The sequence below is a fragment of the Pristiophorus japonicus genome, chromosome 18 (assembly GCF_044704955.1).
Source record: "Pristiophorus japonicus isolate sPriJap1 chromosome 18, sPriJap1.hap1, whole genome shotgun sequence".
NCBI classification, from domain to species: Eukaryota; Metazoa; Chordata; class Chondrichthyes; family Pristiophoridae; genus Pristiophorus; species Pristiophorus japonicus.
Window position 1 is genome coordinate 21667642 of NC_091994.1, and position 14207 is coordinate 21681848.

The window sequence follows — 14207 nt, forward strand, 5'->3', positions numbered from 1 at the left end:
GGGCTGATAAAGCCAAGGAAATGTCTGTGCAGCCAGTAAACTTAATCCTCAGAAATGGCAGACCTACAGTTGTTTTTAAACGGGTTTAAAGCCACATTAGTGCCACCAGCTCCCGACATGCGGGCCATACGCAGTTACTGCCAACACCAAAATAAACCTGGCCGACGCAGTAACGGCAGCGGCTGTGAAGGTATATTTTTTAAATAGGTTTTAACCGGGTTCTCTCGGATACCAGCTCCGGTGAACGTGGCACAATTCATTTGGGGTGGCAATTCACTTGGGCGGCGATCAATGGAAAAGAAAATCCGAAGGAGTGCAATGTTCCCCCTACGCTGCGCAGCCGTGGGGCGGTCTGGAGGTCCCGCGCAGGATGCTCACCGGCTCCTCACTGCAAGAAATCGCACACACGCGGAAATGTGATTGGGCCGCACGGCCCATTAAAGGGACCGCGCACCCCAAAAAATTAGCGGGAACTTCGGCGGACAGTAAACCGGGCGGCTGATGCGCTATCGCCCGTTTGCGCTTCCGGCCAAATCGTATTTCACCCCCATTTTATGTACGTGATTATCTTTTTTATTGCCAGCTGTTTTCCCCCCTCTCTCCTAACATCTTGCTGGAGTATGATTGTTCCCCTCTCTGGTACCTCACCCAAATGCTGGTCTTGACAGTGAGAGGCTGTCGGCTATTCGACCACAGGGAGCATCAAAACCAAGCGTGATCTGTGCTTGCCTGAAACACAAGCACTTACAGCGGGGGGCGGGGGAGGGGGGGGGAGGTCGCTGGACGGTGCTGAGAAGTGGGAAATTCTGGCCGATGCTTTCCGCTCCCTAACCCAGTGGTGCTGACGCCAATTGTAGCCTTTCGACTCGCACGCTGGTGTGCCCCAGCGCGGACTTGGGATTGACTAAGTCGCTAGATAAATTTTGCTGAGCCACAGGGGAGCGCAGGCGACTGAATTCAGGCTTCGTATCAGCAGCGAGCAGAGCTTCCAGCGTGGTGATCAGGGGCAAGGAGCAATGTTTGCTTTAAGCTGCGCAGACACGCTGCGCTCTGCAGCTCCAGTTAAATAGGAACAAACACGCATGCACGGTGTTTTGAATGGGCCGCGCAGCCCCTTAAAGAGGCCATGCAGCCCCCCCCAAAAATTAAAGGGAACATTGGCGAGGAGGTCACTGGAGTACTGCGTTCAGTTCTGGGGGCCGCCCCTCAGGATGGATATATTGGTCCCGGAGCGGGTGCAGCGCAGATTCACCAGAATGATATGGGGGCTAAAAGGGTTAAATTATGAGGCCCGGTTGTATAGACTGGGCTTGTATTCCCTTGAGTATAGAAGACCAAGGGGTGATCAAATTGAGGTAGTTAAGATGATTAAAGTGTTTGATAGGGTAGAGAAAAATGATTTCCTCTGGTGGGGGAAGTCCAGAACAAGGGGGCATAACCTTAAAATGAGGGCTAGGCCATTCCAGGGTGATGTCAGGAAGCACTTCTTCACACAAAGGACAGTGGGAATCTCAAACTCTCTCCCCAAAAAGCTGTTGAAGCTAGGTCAATTGAACATTTCAGAACTGAAATGGTTAGATTTTTATTAGGCAAGTTTACTAAGGATATGGAACTAAGGTAGATGGAGTTAAAATATAGGTCAGCCATGATTGAATTCAATGGTGGAATAGGCTCGAGGGGCTGAATTAGAGGAGCACAGCTATCTCGAGGGGGGGGGTGGGGGAATCCATCCCACCCTTGGCTGGCCTCCCACGTTCTACCCTACGCAATCTTGAGGTCATTCAAAACTCAGCAGCCCGTGTCCTAACTCGCACCAAGTCCCGTTCAACCATCATCCTGTACTTACTGAGCTATATTGGCTCTTCATTAATCAACACCTCGATTTTAAAATTCACATCCTTGTTTTCAAATCCCTCCATGGCCTCGCCCCTCCCTATTTCTGTAATCGCCTCCAGCCCCACAACTCCCCGAGATAGATGCACTCCTCTAATTCTGTCCTCTTGAGCATCCTTGATTATAATCGCTCAACCATTGGTGGCCGTGCCTTCAGGTGCCTAGGCCCTAAGCTCTGGAATTCCCTCCCTAAACCTCTCCACCTCTCTATCCTCCTTTAAGATGCTCCTTAAAACCTACCATTATTGCAAAAGGGATGGAGTATAAAAGCAGGGAAGTCTTGCTACAATTGTACAGGGTATTGGTGAGGCCACACCTGGAATACTGCATGCAGTTTTGGTTTCCATATTTACGAAAGGATATACTTGCTTTGGAGGCAGTTCAGAGAAGGTTCACGAGGTTGATTGCAAAGATGAGGGGGTTGACTTATAAGGAAAGGTTGAGTAGGTTGGGCCTCTAATCATTGGAATTCAGAAGAATGAGAGGTGATCTTATCGAAATGTATAAGATTATGAGGGGGCTTGACAAGGTGGAAGCAGAGAGGATGTTTCCACTGATGGGGGAGACTAGAACTAGGGAGCATGATCTTAGAATAAGGACCGTCCATTTAAAACTGAGTTGAGGAGAAATTTCTTCTCTCTGAGGGTTGTAAATCTGTGGAATTCGCTGCTTCAAAGAGCTGTGGAAGCCGGGACATTGAACAAATTCAAGACAGAAATAGACAGTTTCTTTAACGATAAGGGAATAAGGGCTTATGGGGAGAGGGCAGGGAAGTAGACCTGAGTCCATGATCGGATCAGCCATGATCGTATTTGTCATGTATTCTACTGTCATTGTAATTCATGTATAAACTGACCTAAGTTGTACACCGTGGGAACACTGACCACTAGGTGGTGATCTTGTGGGAGACACTCCTAACCTGGACTTTCAGGTATAAAAGGGGAAGCTCCACCCATCTTCTCCACTTCAGTGCTGGCTAATAAAGGTTACTGATCACAGACTGGCCTTCTCTCAAGTATGGGCCTCGTGTGCATTTATACTGTATAGTAAGGACATATTAGTATTAAATGGCAGAGCAGGCTCGAGGGGCCGTGTGGCCTACTCCTGCTCCTATTTCTTATGTTCTATGTACCTCCCATGTGCTCTAATTCATCCTTCTGTGGCTCGATGACGAATTTTGTTTTACAACACAGCTGTGAAGCACCTTGCGACATTATACTACGTTGAAAGCATTATAAAAACACAAGCTGTTGTTGAATGGTCTACTCCTGGTCCTAGGTTCCTAATACAGCTCCTGCAGATGCCTGGGCTCAAATCAGCTCAATCAGTAAAGACCAGGAATCAAACGTGGAACATTCCTATCAGGTGTAGCTACTGACTGGATAAACTCAGTAAGCCGCCAGCAGGGGTCAAGTGTCAGGTTTCTAATCCCAGGATATGCACAGGGAAAGAACGAACATGGGCAACACGTGCAGTGAAGCTGCCTGCTGTCACCTACGCTTCAAAGTTCACCATACAAACCAGAGTGACATTATAACGCAGCCACTCCACAGATAGCGTGTAAACTGTTAACAGCGGGAGCCCAATGTCGCAAAACAGAAGTGGGTAGAAGCGGAAAAGTGCTGAGGCTCAGCAGGGACACTAGAAAAAGCCTGGTTAAACTCCCTAGAAGATCCCTTTCACACGTTTAAACCTGGGCACGTCATCCTGTGCAAGATGGAAAGTGTAGTGTATGTAGGCACCTTTAGTAATGACTCCACGAGGCAGGGTATGATAGTTAAACTGTGTAGACCTGTAGTCCTTTATTTGCAGTTCCTGAGTGACGACAACAAGCTGTGAGTTCCCTTTTATACTGGGTTACCTGCCGTGTGCAGGCAGCCCCTAGGTCTCCAGCAGCAGCACCCTCTGGTGTACCGGTAAGGTGTGTGCAGTATAAGGGTACATTAAATGTGGCATAACAGTGTTACAGACATCACACAGTAAACAGGCATGCATACACAACAATACTCCCCCCTGAGTGTTTTTCATATCCTTATTGTCATGACCAGGGGAGGTGATCAGTGGTGGGCTATGGGAGGTTGTGGTGAGGGTTGTGTGGTTGCCAGGTGTGACCCCTGTGCTTGAGGCTGGCTTCGTACGTTTCCCCTCCCTCACACACAAACCATGTGGGTGTCACTGTTGTGGGATCCCTCGGGGAGGTAGCACGGCAGCAGTGGGTGGTGTGTATACACTAAGATGTGGGTAGTTGTGGGGTGGTGGGCAGGGCTACAAGACTGGGTGGGCTCCTTGTCCACCAATTGGGATGAGGGACAGGTCATCCCAGGGTTTGCCAGGGAAGCTGGAGGGTAATGGCCTCATACTCCTGGTGTTGGCCCTGGTGGCCAGGGGCTGTAGGGCTGGTCTGGTGCAGGTTGCCATTGGTGGTGGCTGGGCTGCCCATTGACCACTGTCCCTGTAGGGGGTGTGCTCCCACTGCCTATGTGTGTGTCCTGCAAGGGGCATCACATTCGTTCCAAAGGTCCAGGCTGCATGGTCAGGTAGCCTGCTGGTCCTGGGGGTCTCCCACAGGGAGATTCCATTGGCATCAGCATGGTCCCTGTAGGACCCAATGTCCTTTGGCAGTGTCCTACCGGTATACATGACACCTTGGCTCTGATCACACATAGTTGAGCCTGCATTATACATTCTAGCATTTGTATCACTTTTGGGTGTCCTGGTTTCAACAGACATGGTTACATTAGGCATTTCACATTCTTTATCATTATTGTTAAGCATAATAAACTTGTTCTTAACCTTACTGACACCTGCATTCATCTCATTAGTCACATTAGTTAAACCAGCATCACAGTTCATGGTTACATTGCATACATTTTCATACTTGCACCCTTTAATTGCATCTTTAGCTTTAGAGTCCGTATACTCAAATAGTTGAAACTTCCCCTTTAATTTTTTTTGGTTACCGGTCTCCTTTAAGGGAGCCTTCAAATCCGATTGGCCGCTCGGTGTCATGTGATGCTCCTCCATGCTCACTGGTGGCATGGCGGTGGCCATTTTGATTACAAGTGTTTCTCCTTGTGCTGCTGGTGCTGCAGCCATTTCCTGGCTTTCCTGCAGGAGGGCTGTGATGGTCTTTTCTTCCACAGGACCACTTCGCCCAATGTGGACCTGGTTCATCCAATTCCTGCCCAGCAGCGTGGGACCGTCGCCGGCTACAATCCACAGAAGGAGTTTGTTCAACACACCGCCCTGGGAGACCTGGATGTCTACACTGCCAACGATTTGGATTTTACCTTTGGTATAGGTGAGCAGCTTTGCCTGGACAGGAGACAGTTTTGGTCGAGTGGCAGGATTCATCCAAATTTTTTCAAAGGTCATTTAGCACATCACAGACTGGCTTGCCCCTGTGTCAATCTCCATGGAGACTGGGACCCCATCGATGTCCACTTCCATCATCCACGGAGAACTTCCGGTGGAGCAGGTAAAGATTCCATACTCTTCTTCCAGGGTTTGAGCAGCTTCATCTTCATCTGTGTCGGAGCCCCGGTGATCAGCCAACTCATCAAAGACATGGTGAGTACAGCCTTTTCTGCACATTCTCTGAAGGTGCCCTTTCTCTTTGCAGCCTTTGCATGCATAGTCTTTGTAGCGGCACTGGTGGGCCCTGTGGTTTCCTCCACAGCGCCAGCACGGGGCCATCCGGTTTGCCCCATGTGGCGGACTCAGGGTTGCGGTACTCGGGGCAGCATTTCTGCCTTTAGAAGTATCCATGCGGTGCACTGCGCGCGCCGGTTTAGAGTCCTGGGTCAGTATTCACCTGGAGTCACCAGCCGAAACCATGTAGGCTTGGCTCACTTGAATTGATATCAGCCGAGTGCAATTGGTGTAGGAGGCCTTCGTGGCCGATTCCGATGACAAATATGTCCCTTAGTGCTTCATTAAGGTGGTCGCCAAAAACACACCTGTGCAGCTAGTCTTCTTAAGTGTGCAGCATACTTTGCAATTTCTTGGCCCTCAGGTCGCCGGTAAGTGTAGAACCGGTGCCTGGCTGTGAGGATGCTTTCTTTCGGTTTTAGTTGTTCCTGTATGATTGTTACAAGTTGCTCATAGCTCTTGGTGGTTGTCTTCTCCGGGGCTAGTAAGTCCCTGACGAGACCGTAGATGGTGGGCCCACAGCTGCTAAGCAGGATGGCCCTGCGTTTGTTCGGTAGTGCAGCCGGTGTGTCCCCGTCCAGGTCGTTGGCTATAAAGAAGTGTTCCAATCTTTCCACAAAAGCGTCCCAATTTTCCCCCTCTGTAAATTGCTGAAGGTCGCTGAGGTTAGACATGTTGAGCGTATAGTTCGTGACCTCGTATTCTAGTCACCGGTTGTAGTGTACGTAGGCACCTTTAGCAATGACTCCACGAGGCAGGGTATGATACTTAAATTGTGTAGACCTGTAGTCCTTTATTTGCAGCTCCTGAGTGACGACAATAAGCTGTGAGTTCCCTTTTATACTGGGTTACCTGCCGTGTGCAGGCAACCCCTAGGTCTTCAGCAGCAGCACCCTCTGGTGTACTGGTAAGGTGTGTGCAGTATAAGGGTACATTCAATGTGGCATAACAGTGTTACAGACATCACACAGTAAACAGACATGCATACACAACAGAAAGAAAGATCGGAAGGATAGAAAAGACAGAAGGGACGGAGGGAGAGAGGGAAGGAGGGAAGGAAAGAGGGAAAGAGAGAGAGGGAGGGAGGGAAGGAAAGAAGGAAGAAGAGAGAGGGAGGGAGGGAAGAAAGGAGGGAGAGAAGGAGGGAGGGAGGAAAGGAAAGAGGGTGGGAGGGAGGGAGAGAAGGAGAGAGGGAAGGAGGGAAGGAGAGAGGGAGGGAGAGAATGAGAGAGGGAGGGAATGAGAGAGGGAGGGAATGAGAGAGGGAGGGAATGAGAGAGGGAGGGAATGAGAGAGAGAGGAAGGGAGAGAGAGAGGAAGGTTGAGTGTGCACATATCAGGCAAACAGAATCACTTCTGCAGATATCTCAATAGTTTGAATTGGTCTGGAGCAGCTCAATTACTAGCACCCCCGCCTCTGAGGCACAAGACACAAGGTCGTGGGTTCAAGTCCCACTCCAAACACTTGAGCACAAAATTCGAGGCTGACACTCCAGTGCAGTACTGACAAAGTGCTGCACTGTCAGAGGTACCGTCTTTCGGATGAGATGACAAACCGAGTCTGCTTGCTCAGATGGACACTATTTCAAAGACGAGCAGTGGTATTCTCCCCCGCTGTCCTGGCCAATATTTATGCCTCAATCAACGTCACTAAAAACGATTATCTGTTCTTTATCACATTGCTGTTTGCGGGAGCTTGCTGTGCATAAACTGACTGCTGTATTTCCTACATGACAACGGTGACTACACTCCAAAAAGTTCTTCATTGGCTGTAAAGCACTTTGGGATGTCCGGTGGTCGTGAAAGGCGCTATATAAATCCAAGTCTTTCTTTCTTTCAATCAGCCAACCTATCTCTCATTTTATCTTTGTTTCTGAACAATCCAGGAAATTCCACAACGCTTTGAAGCTGTGTTTATACTTGCATATAGTCAGCAAGCACTGCAGATTCTGAGATAAAGTTCAGCTTGAATTATCCAGTTGAGATCGCCCTTCACAGCCCCGCTCAACATGTAGGCAAAGCTCTGGCATAGCGTGGTCCATGTCAACGTGGCTGATTTGCCATGTGATGGAGATGTGTTGAGATGACAATCAAAATGCATAGTATAAACAACAGCTTAAAACCAGGTCGCTGGTTACTCTGCAGCCTCTGTGTCATCATCATAGGCAGTCCCTCGGAATCGAGGAAGACTTGCTTCCACTCTAAAAATGAGTTCTTAGGTTACAGAACAGTCCAATACGAGAACCACAGTCCCTGTCACAGGTAGGACAGATAGTCGTTGAGGGAAAGGGTGGGTGGGACTGGTTTGCCGCACGTTCTTTCCGCTGCCTGCGCTGGATTTCTGCAGGCACTTGGCGATGAGACTCGAGGTGCTCAGCGCCCTCCCGGATGCATTTCCTCCACTTAGGGTGATCTTTGGCCAGGGACTCCCAGGTGTCAGTGGGGATGTTGCACTTTATCAGGGAGGCTTTGAGGGTGTCCTTGTAGCGTTCCCTCTGCCCGCCTCTGGCTCGTTTGCCGTGAAGGAGTTCCGAGTAGAGTACTTGCTTTGGGAGTCTCATGTCAGGCATGCGAACAATGTGGCCTGCGTCTGAGTAACTACACAGGCATAACACGCACCTCTGGAAAGGCATGTTTCTGTGCACATTAGCTGCCAGATTGTCCACACTGACAAAAGTTACCAAACCAGTTCATTGGCTTCACCTTGGTATAAAACTGGCAGTGCCAGGTTTCCTCATTTACACTGCAGAATTAGGGCTCGGTGGATGAAGAATCAGATTAATGTCCACCATTGCGCTCACATCGCACTCATCAGTGATGTGACAGCTATTCCGCCCCAGTATATTTGTAAGCATTTGCGACCTGGGAAATCTTGAAAGAATCCATGTTGATTTTTCCTCAGACTGTGATGAGTTTTGAAGCCAAAGTGAATTTAATGTACGGGCCGCCCGTAGAGTTCAAGTAGTGAGCTGGCAAATTCCACAAAAACAACTTATGAAATAGCTATTTCGACCTGTATGTGTCAGGAAGGTTTAAAATACAGGGCACCGTTGGTAAGTGCATCACTGAGTGTGGAACTGATCCATGCAGAACAAGGAGCTCCGAGATTTAATCCATAGTCTGTGCTGTGTTATTGGATCGTAGCGAGGTTGATGGTCGGAATATTACATTCAACGTCAGCTCACTAGACTAGGGAATGGAAGAGAATCAGACAGGGTCCCAGCTCCTGACTGCTGTCCAGTGACTCCTGCTGGAAAGTGTGAATGTGTGGACATTGGGTTAAGGCAGGATTGGACTTAGCTATGATGCATTCCATGGTCAAATAGCCATCCAGTGCTTCCTGTATGAGCTCACGTATGACGATACAAAGTTAGGTAGGAAAGTAAGCTGTGAGGAGTATGCCAAGGGGCTGCAAAGGGATATAGACAGGTTAGGTGAGTGGGCAAAAACATGGCAGATGGAATATAATGTGGAGAAATGTGAAGTTATCCATTTTGGTAAGAAAAATAGAAAAGCAGAATAGTTTTTAAATGGTGAGAGATTGGGAAATGTTGGTATTCAGAGGAATCTGGCTGGATGTCCTTGTACACAAATCATAGGAAGTTATGGAACAGCAAACAATTAGGAAAGCAAATGGTATGTTAGCCTTTATTACAAAGGGATTGGAGTATAAGAGTATACAGTGTATAGGGCCTTGGTAAGACCATACCTGGAGTATTGTGTGCAGTTTTGATCTCCTTACCTATGGAAGGAAATACTTACCCTAGGGGGAGTGAAATGAAGGTTCACTAGACTGATACCTGGGATGGGAGAATTGTCCTATGAGGAGAGATTGAGTAGACTAGGCCTATATTCCCTAGAGTTTAGAAGAAGAGGTGATCTCATTGAAACATATAAAATTCTTAAGGAGCATGACAGGGTAGATGCTGGGAGGATGTTTCCCCTGGATTGGGAGTCTAGAACCAGGGGTCACAGTCTCAGAATAAGGAGTCGGCCGTTTAGGACTGAGATGAGGAGAAATTTCTTCACTCAGGGTGTGAACCTTTGGAATTCTCTACGCCAGAGGGCAGTAGATGCTCAGTTGTTGAGTATATTCAAGACAGAGATTGGTAGAGATTTGGATACTAAGGGACTCGAGGGATGTGGGGATAGTGCAGGAAGCTGGAGTTGAGGTAGATCAGCCATGATCTTATTAAATGGCGGAGCAGGCTCGAGGGGCCGAATGACCTACTCCTGCTCCTATTTCTTATATTCTTATGAATTGCCACCAGTGTGATGTACCAAAGGGATGCTGGTGCCATATAACTGTACCCCAATAATGAGTTGTCAACTTCAAGAGTGGAGGACAGCAAAAAAGTTAATACTGAGTACTTGAACTTTTAAACTTGCTCCTTAACGAAAAGAACAAACAAAGATCCAGTTTATGTGCATAAATGACATGGTTTTTGTTAGACCACATGAGCCTCTGTCAATATTTGCTCACCCTATTGGCATGTAAAGTCAATGCTTTTCTAGACAAACTCATTAACTATCACTCAGTTGGAAATCCAGCCTGTTGCTTATATAAACACTTGTTTGCCCTGTTAGACCTACTACAGCCAGGAGCCCCCTTGAGTTTTGTAAAACCGTGTTTAAATTGGATTCAGGGAGAATGTTGAGAAACGTAGGTGTTCAATTTAGGGGAATGATATGTGTAGCAGGAGGTCAGCATCGTATTCATAACTGATAAACATCTACAGTTATTTTGCAATCCTCGGATATCAACCCCCTGCTATGGGCGAGTAGATATTTAACATCACTTGCACTGTGGTGTTGCTCACACTGGATGCTGATGAAGCAAGGCCCAAGGCCTTGAACCTGTTCCCACTCCGGCAAACCTGGGACCCCTGAATGCAGACATGGAGAATAGATGGCATTCTACATGACACACCTATAGTTAGCTTCTGTTGCTTATAGATAAACATTTGAGGGTCAAAATTCGGTTGTGGACGCCGCTCGTTACTGTCGGTGGTGGGCGGCAAACGTCGGCAAAGGCCTACTGCCGTCGGTGAGCAGTGTCCACGCCCCGGCAGAAATTGAGTTGGCTCTGTTGCAGAGGCACCAACAGGCAACGCTGCGCTGGTTAACGCTACCCGCGTGGTGAGCTCATCCAGCGTATAACGTCCCTTTGACGCCTCTGTCGCGATATTTACTTTGTATGGCTGCCGTAACAGGAGGTGGCCGTACAGCCTGAAAAAAGTGGTGGTTAAAGAGCGGTTCTCGGGGGGAATCTCCCAGAAAGGAAGGTCAGTTTGCACATTTTCATTAGGTTTAAGAGTGGGGACGTGTGTGTGTGGATCGGAGAAGTATTTGTTTTTTTTCCCCTTTTCTTCCCGTTTTTTTCCCTAGCATGGCGGCAGCCTCCCATTGCGAAACTGAGTCGGGTTCCTGAGCTTCCGCCCCGTTGGTGCCCGAGGATGAGTGTGCAATGCCACTTTTTAGCGCTGCTCTCTCAACTTTGGGAGTTAAAACTGAATTTAGCAGTTTTAGGCTGCACCGAACGTCCGACACTAAAATCAGCACTCAGGCGGTGACACCACCTCAAAAACGGCCATAACCAATTTCGACCCCTTGGTGTTTACAGGGCCGTCTTCCACCAGTTTGAAACTGGAGAGTTCCAACTGATGGTGTAAATATAAGGCCGGAGGAAGGGAGAATCAGCCAGCTTCCTGCTCCTGATTGTGGGCCTGTTTTCACAGTGCACTGTCATTTTGGTATCATGAACTCCAGCAATGAAACTCAGATTTTGTACGCTGTTTTAAAGGATGCTGCATGTTAGGTGGGGACATTTTACCCCATCTGAAGGAGTGCCTACCAAAATATAGTGATAACATCATATGGCTGATTGCTTCTGATGCTACAATGTCTTCATATTTTCCCTTCAATTTCCTGCCTTCCCCTCCCAAAAATGTCAACCAGAAATGATTCCGGGGTGTCATGTCAGCTGTCCTCTGGTACCTCATCCAGATGGCCATTGTTCACGAGTCTGCCCATCATCATCATCTTCATAGGCCGTCCCTCGGAATCGAGGAAGACTTGCTTCCACTCTAAAAGTGAGTTCTCAGGTGACTGAACAGCCCAATACGGGAATTGCAGTCTCTGTCACAGGTGGGACAGACAGTCATTGAAGGAAAGGATGGGTGGGGAGTCTGGTTTGCCGCACGCTTCTTCTGCTGCCTGCGCTTGCTTTCTGCATGCTCTCGGCAACGAGACTCGAGGTACTCAGTGCCCTCCCGGATGCTCTTCCTCCACTTAGGGCGGTCTTTGGCCAGGGACTCCCAGGTGTCAGTGGGGATGTTGCACTTTATCAGGGAGGCTTTGAGGATGTCCTTGAAACACAGTGGGTGTTGTTAGACTGTCTAAATGTAGGGGGTAGCACAGCTATGATTTTCCTCTTTCCCTCCCCAACCCCACCTCCAACATCCATAAAGTTTCCAGCAGGATAGCAATCTGGAGTGAGAACTGTTTCCTCCTCCCACGTGCAGTGACACTGAAGTCCCTTACTGTCACCCGAGCTGAGATGCGCTACTTAAGCACAGTCTGGGGATCCAACATCAGACCTCCGCATTCTGTACGGCTTAGTTGCACACCGTGGGGCCAGTGCGCATCTGAGCTGAACCACAGGGGAGATGAGGTCTTCATTGTTATTTCTAGTTCAGTAAAGGTGGGATTAAAAACGAGAAGAAATTACATCACAAAAGGTGCAGGAGATTCCAAGGTGCATCCTTTCACCTATGGCCAACAGATGGCATCTAAACCTGGAAACCGGCTGTTCTTGGAGCTGGAAATAACACCAGCCTAGTGCCTTCCAAAGCTGCTTGTTACGGCACGGTGCCCTGCAAGATATTCTGTCTGGTGTATCGAGGTGTGCACAATGGCAGCATGGCATCACAATCATCAATCACGAGTGTTATGTCTTGAATAAAGCAATGTAACTGAATACTGTGGACGTAAGTGTGATCTTAGGCTCTTTATTCTAACTCCAGAGTGCTGGTACAGCATGGGAGGCCTGCTTATATACAGTGCTCCCAAGGGATGCTGGGATCCCTTGGGATTCCAACAGATACGCCCTCTGGTGGCGGTAGTGTGCTGGTTACATAGGGTTGCATACATAACAACTAGATTGTTTTGTTTGAAATTTTTAAGCCAACGCTTACTAAAATATAACAAACAAAAGTCTCTGTTGCCTCATTTGTAGTGTCTTCTACACTTGCTGCCATCCTGAAAACTCTCTCTAAACGGCTGCCGAGATGTTTCTCCCACTGCTCAGTAGGTAAGTATACCACAACAGCAACAATAAGGGGATGGACGCGCCACTAAGGAGCGGTAAGATGTGGGTTGATATCTCTGATTGTCTACAGGAAGCCCTTAAGGTCAACTAAGCAACGCAGCAAAAGGATGCCAAGCTGATGCCAGGTGGAAAGGGAGATTAATGGGACAAAGAGTGGGTTCATCTGTGCCCATTCCAAACATCTCCGAGTAGCTGGCTCAAAAGCAACATAGGTATGGCCTGGGATCAGATCACTTGCAATCCTCTAAATTGAAGGGAGCAGGATACATGTAACTAAAAACATGAGAAAATATTTCAGAAAATTCTTTAAAAAGTTGCCCGCAACTCCTTTAATGGCTCAGATGGTTTCTCTAGTGAGGAGCTATGGCCTTCAGACCAGGAAGGTTTGAGGTTTGATCTGAGATCCATGTTGTTAGCTTATCTCAGTGAGGTTTCAGTAGGGGCCCAACAATTGGCCTTGGAGCCCGTGGGTCAAAGAGAGAACCGTCAATCAAGGTTCCTGCTTCTGATCTTTATCCAGTGACCCCTGCCATAAGTGTTTGTGTGTGTTCATGTGTGTACTGTATGCACCTGTGAGTGTGCTCACAGGTTTGTAGAACTGTTGCACTCTCCACCTTGTCATCCTCGTCTGCCGTCTGGACACGCCATGGCACACCACTTTGCTGTCCGGAGGATCCGCAGTGGAGTCATCCCTTTATTTATTGGGGACTTGACCTGGAGGGTTTTGCACAGAGCAGTCCCATGCAATCGGTTTTTAAGTCGGTTCACGGACTCCTAGGCTGCCTGCAATTTCTGCGGGCTGGAAGAGACCGTGTTCCATGTATAGTTAGAGTGTGTGAGGTTGCAGCCCCTCTTCCATTATTTGAAGGGGCTGCTCCCCAAATTCTGGCTGCACTTCAGTCCCACACTCCTGATCTTTGGGCACCCTGTGCGGAGGGGAGCGGGTAGGTCAGAAGGCCTCCTCGTAGGACTGCTCCTGGGAACGGCCAAGGGGGCCATTAGCCGGTCCAGGCAGCGGGCGGTCGAGGGGGTCATTCAGCCCGACTGCCTGCCTCTCTTCCGCGGTTACATCCATGCCAGGGTGTCCCTGGAGATGGAGCACGCGGTGTCCACCGGTACGCTCGCGGCTTTCCGCGAGAGGTGGGCGCTGGAGGGACTGGAGTGCATCATCACCCCTGGCAACCAAATTTTAATTTGATTTTATATGTTTTAAAGTTTAATTTGTTTTATTGCCGGGTTTTAGTGTGCCCCCCCCCCCCCAAGTAAAATTGTAAAATTTTTGTTTTTTAGTGCCCTAAAAAAACACAAAAAAAGGGCACTTGAAAAGTGTTTG

At 48.5% G+C, this 14207-nt stretch overlaps 1 protein-coding gene across 1 annotated transcript in view; it reads right to left on the reverse strand.

Moving 5' to 3' along the window:
- LOC139228589 (rho GTPase-activating protein 45-like) overlaps nt 1-14207 on the reverse strand; it is a 247193-nt gene that overhangs the window by 107362 nt on the left and 125624 nt on the right. The window lies entirely within an intron of this gene.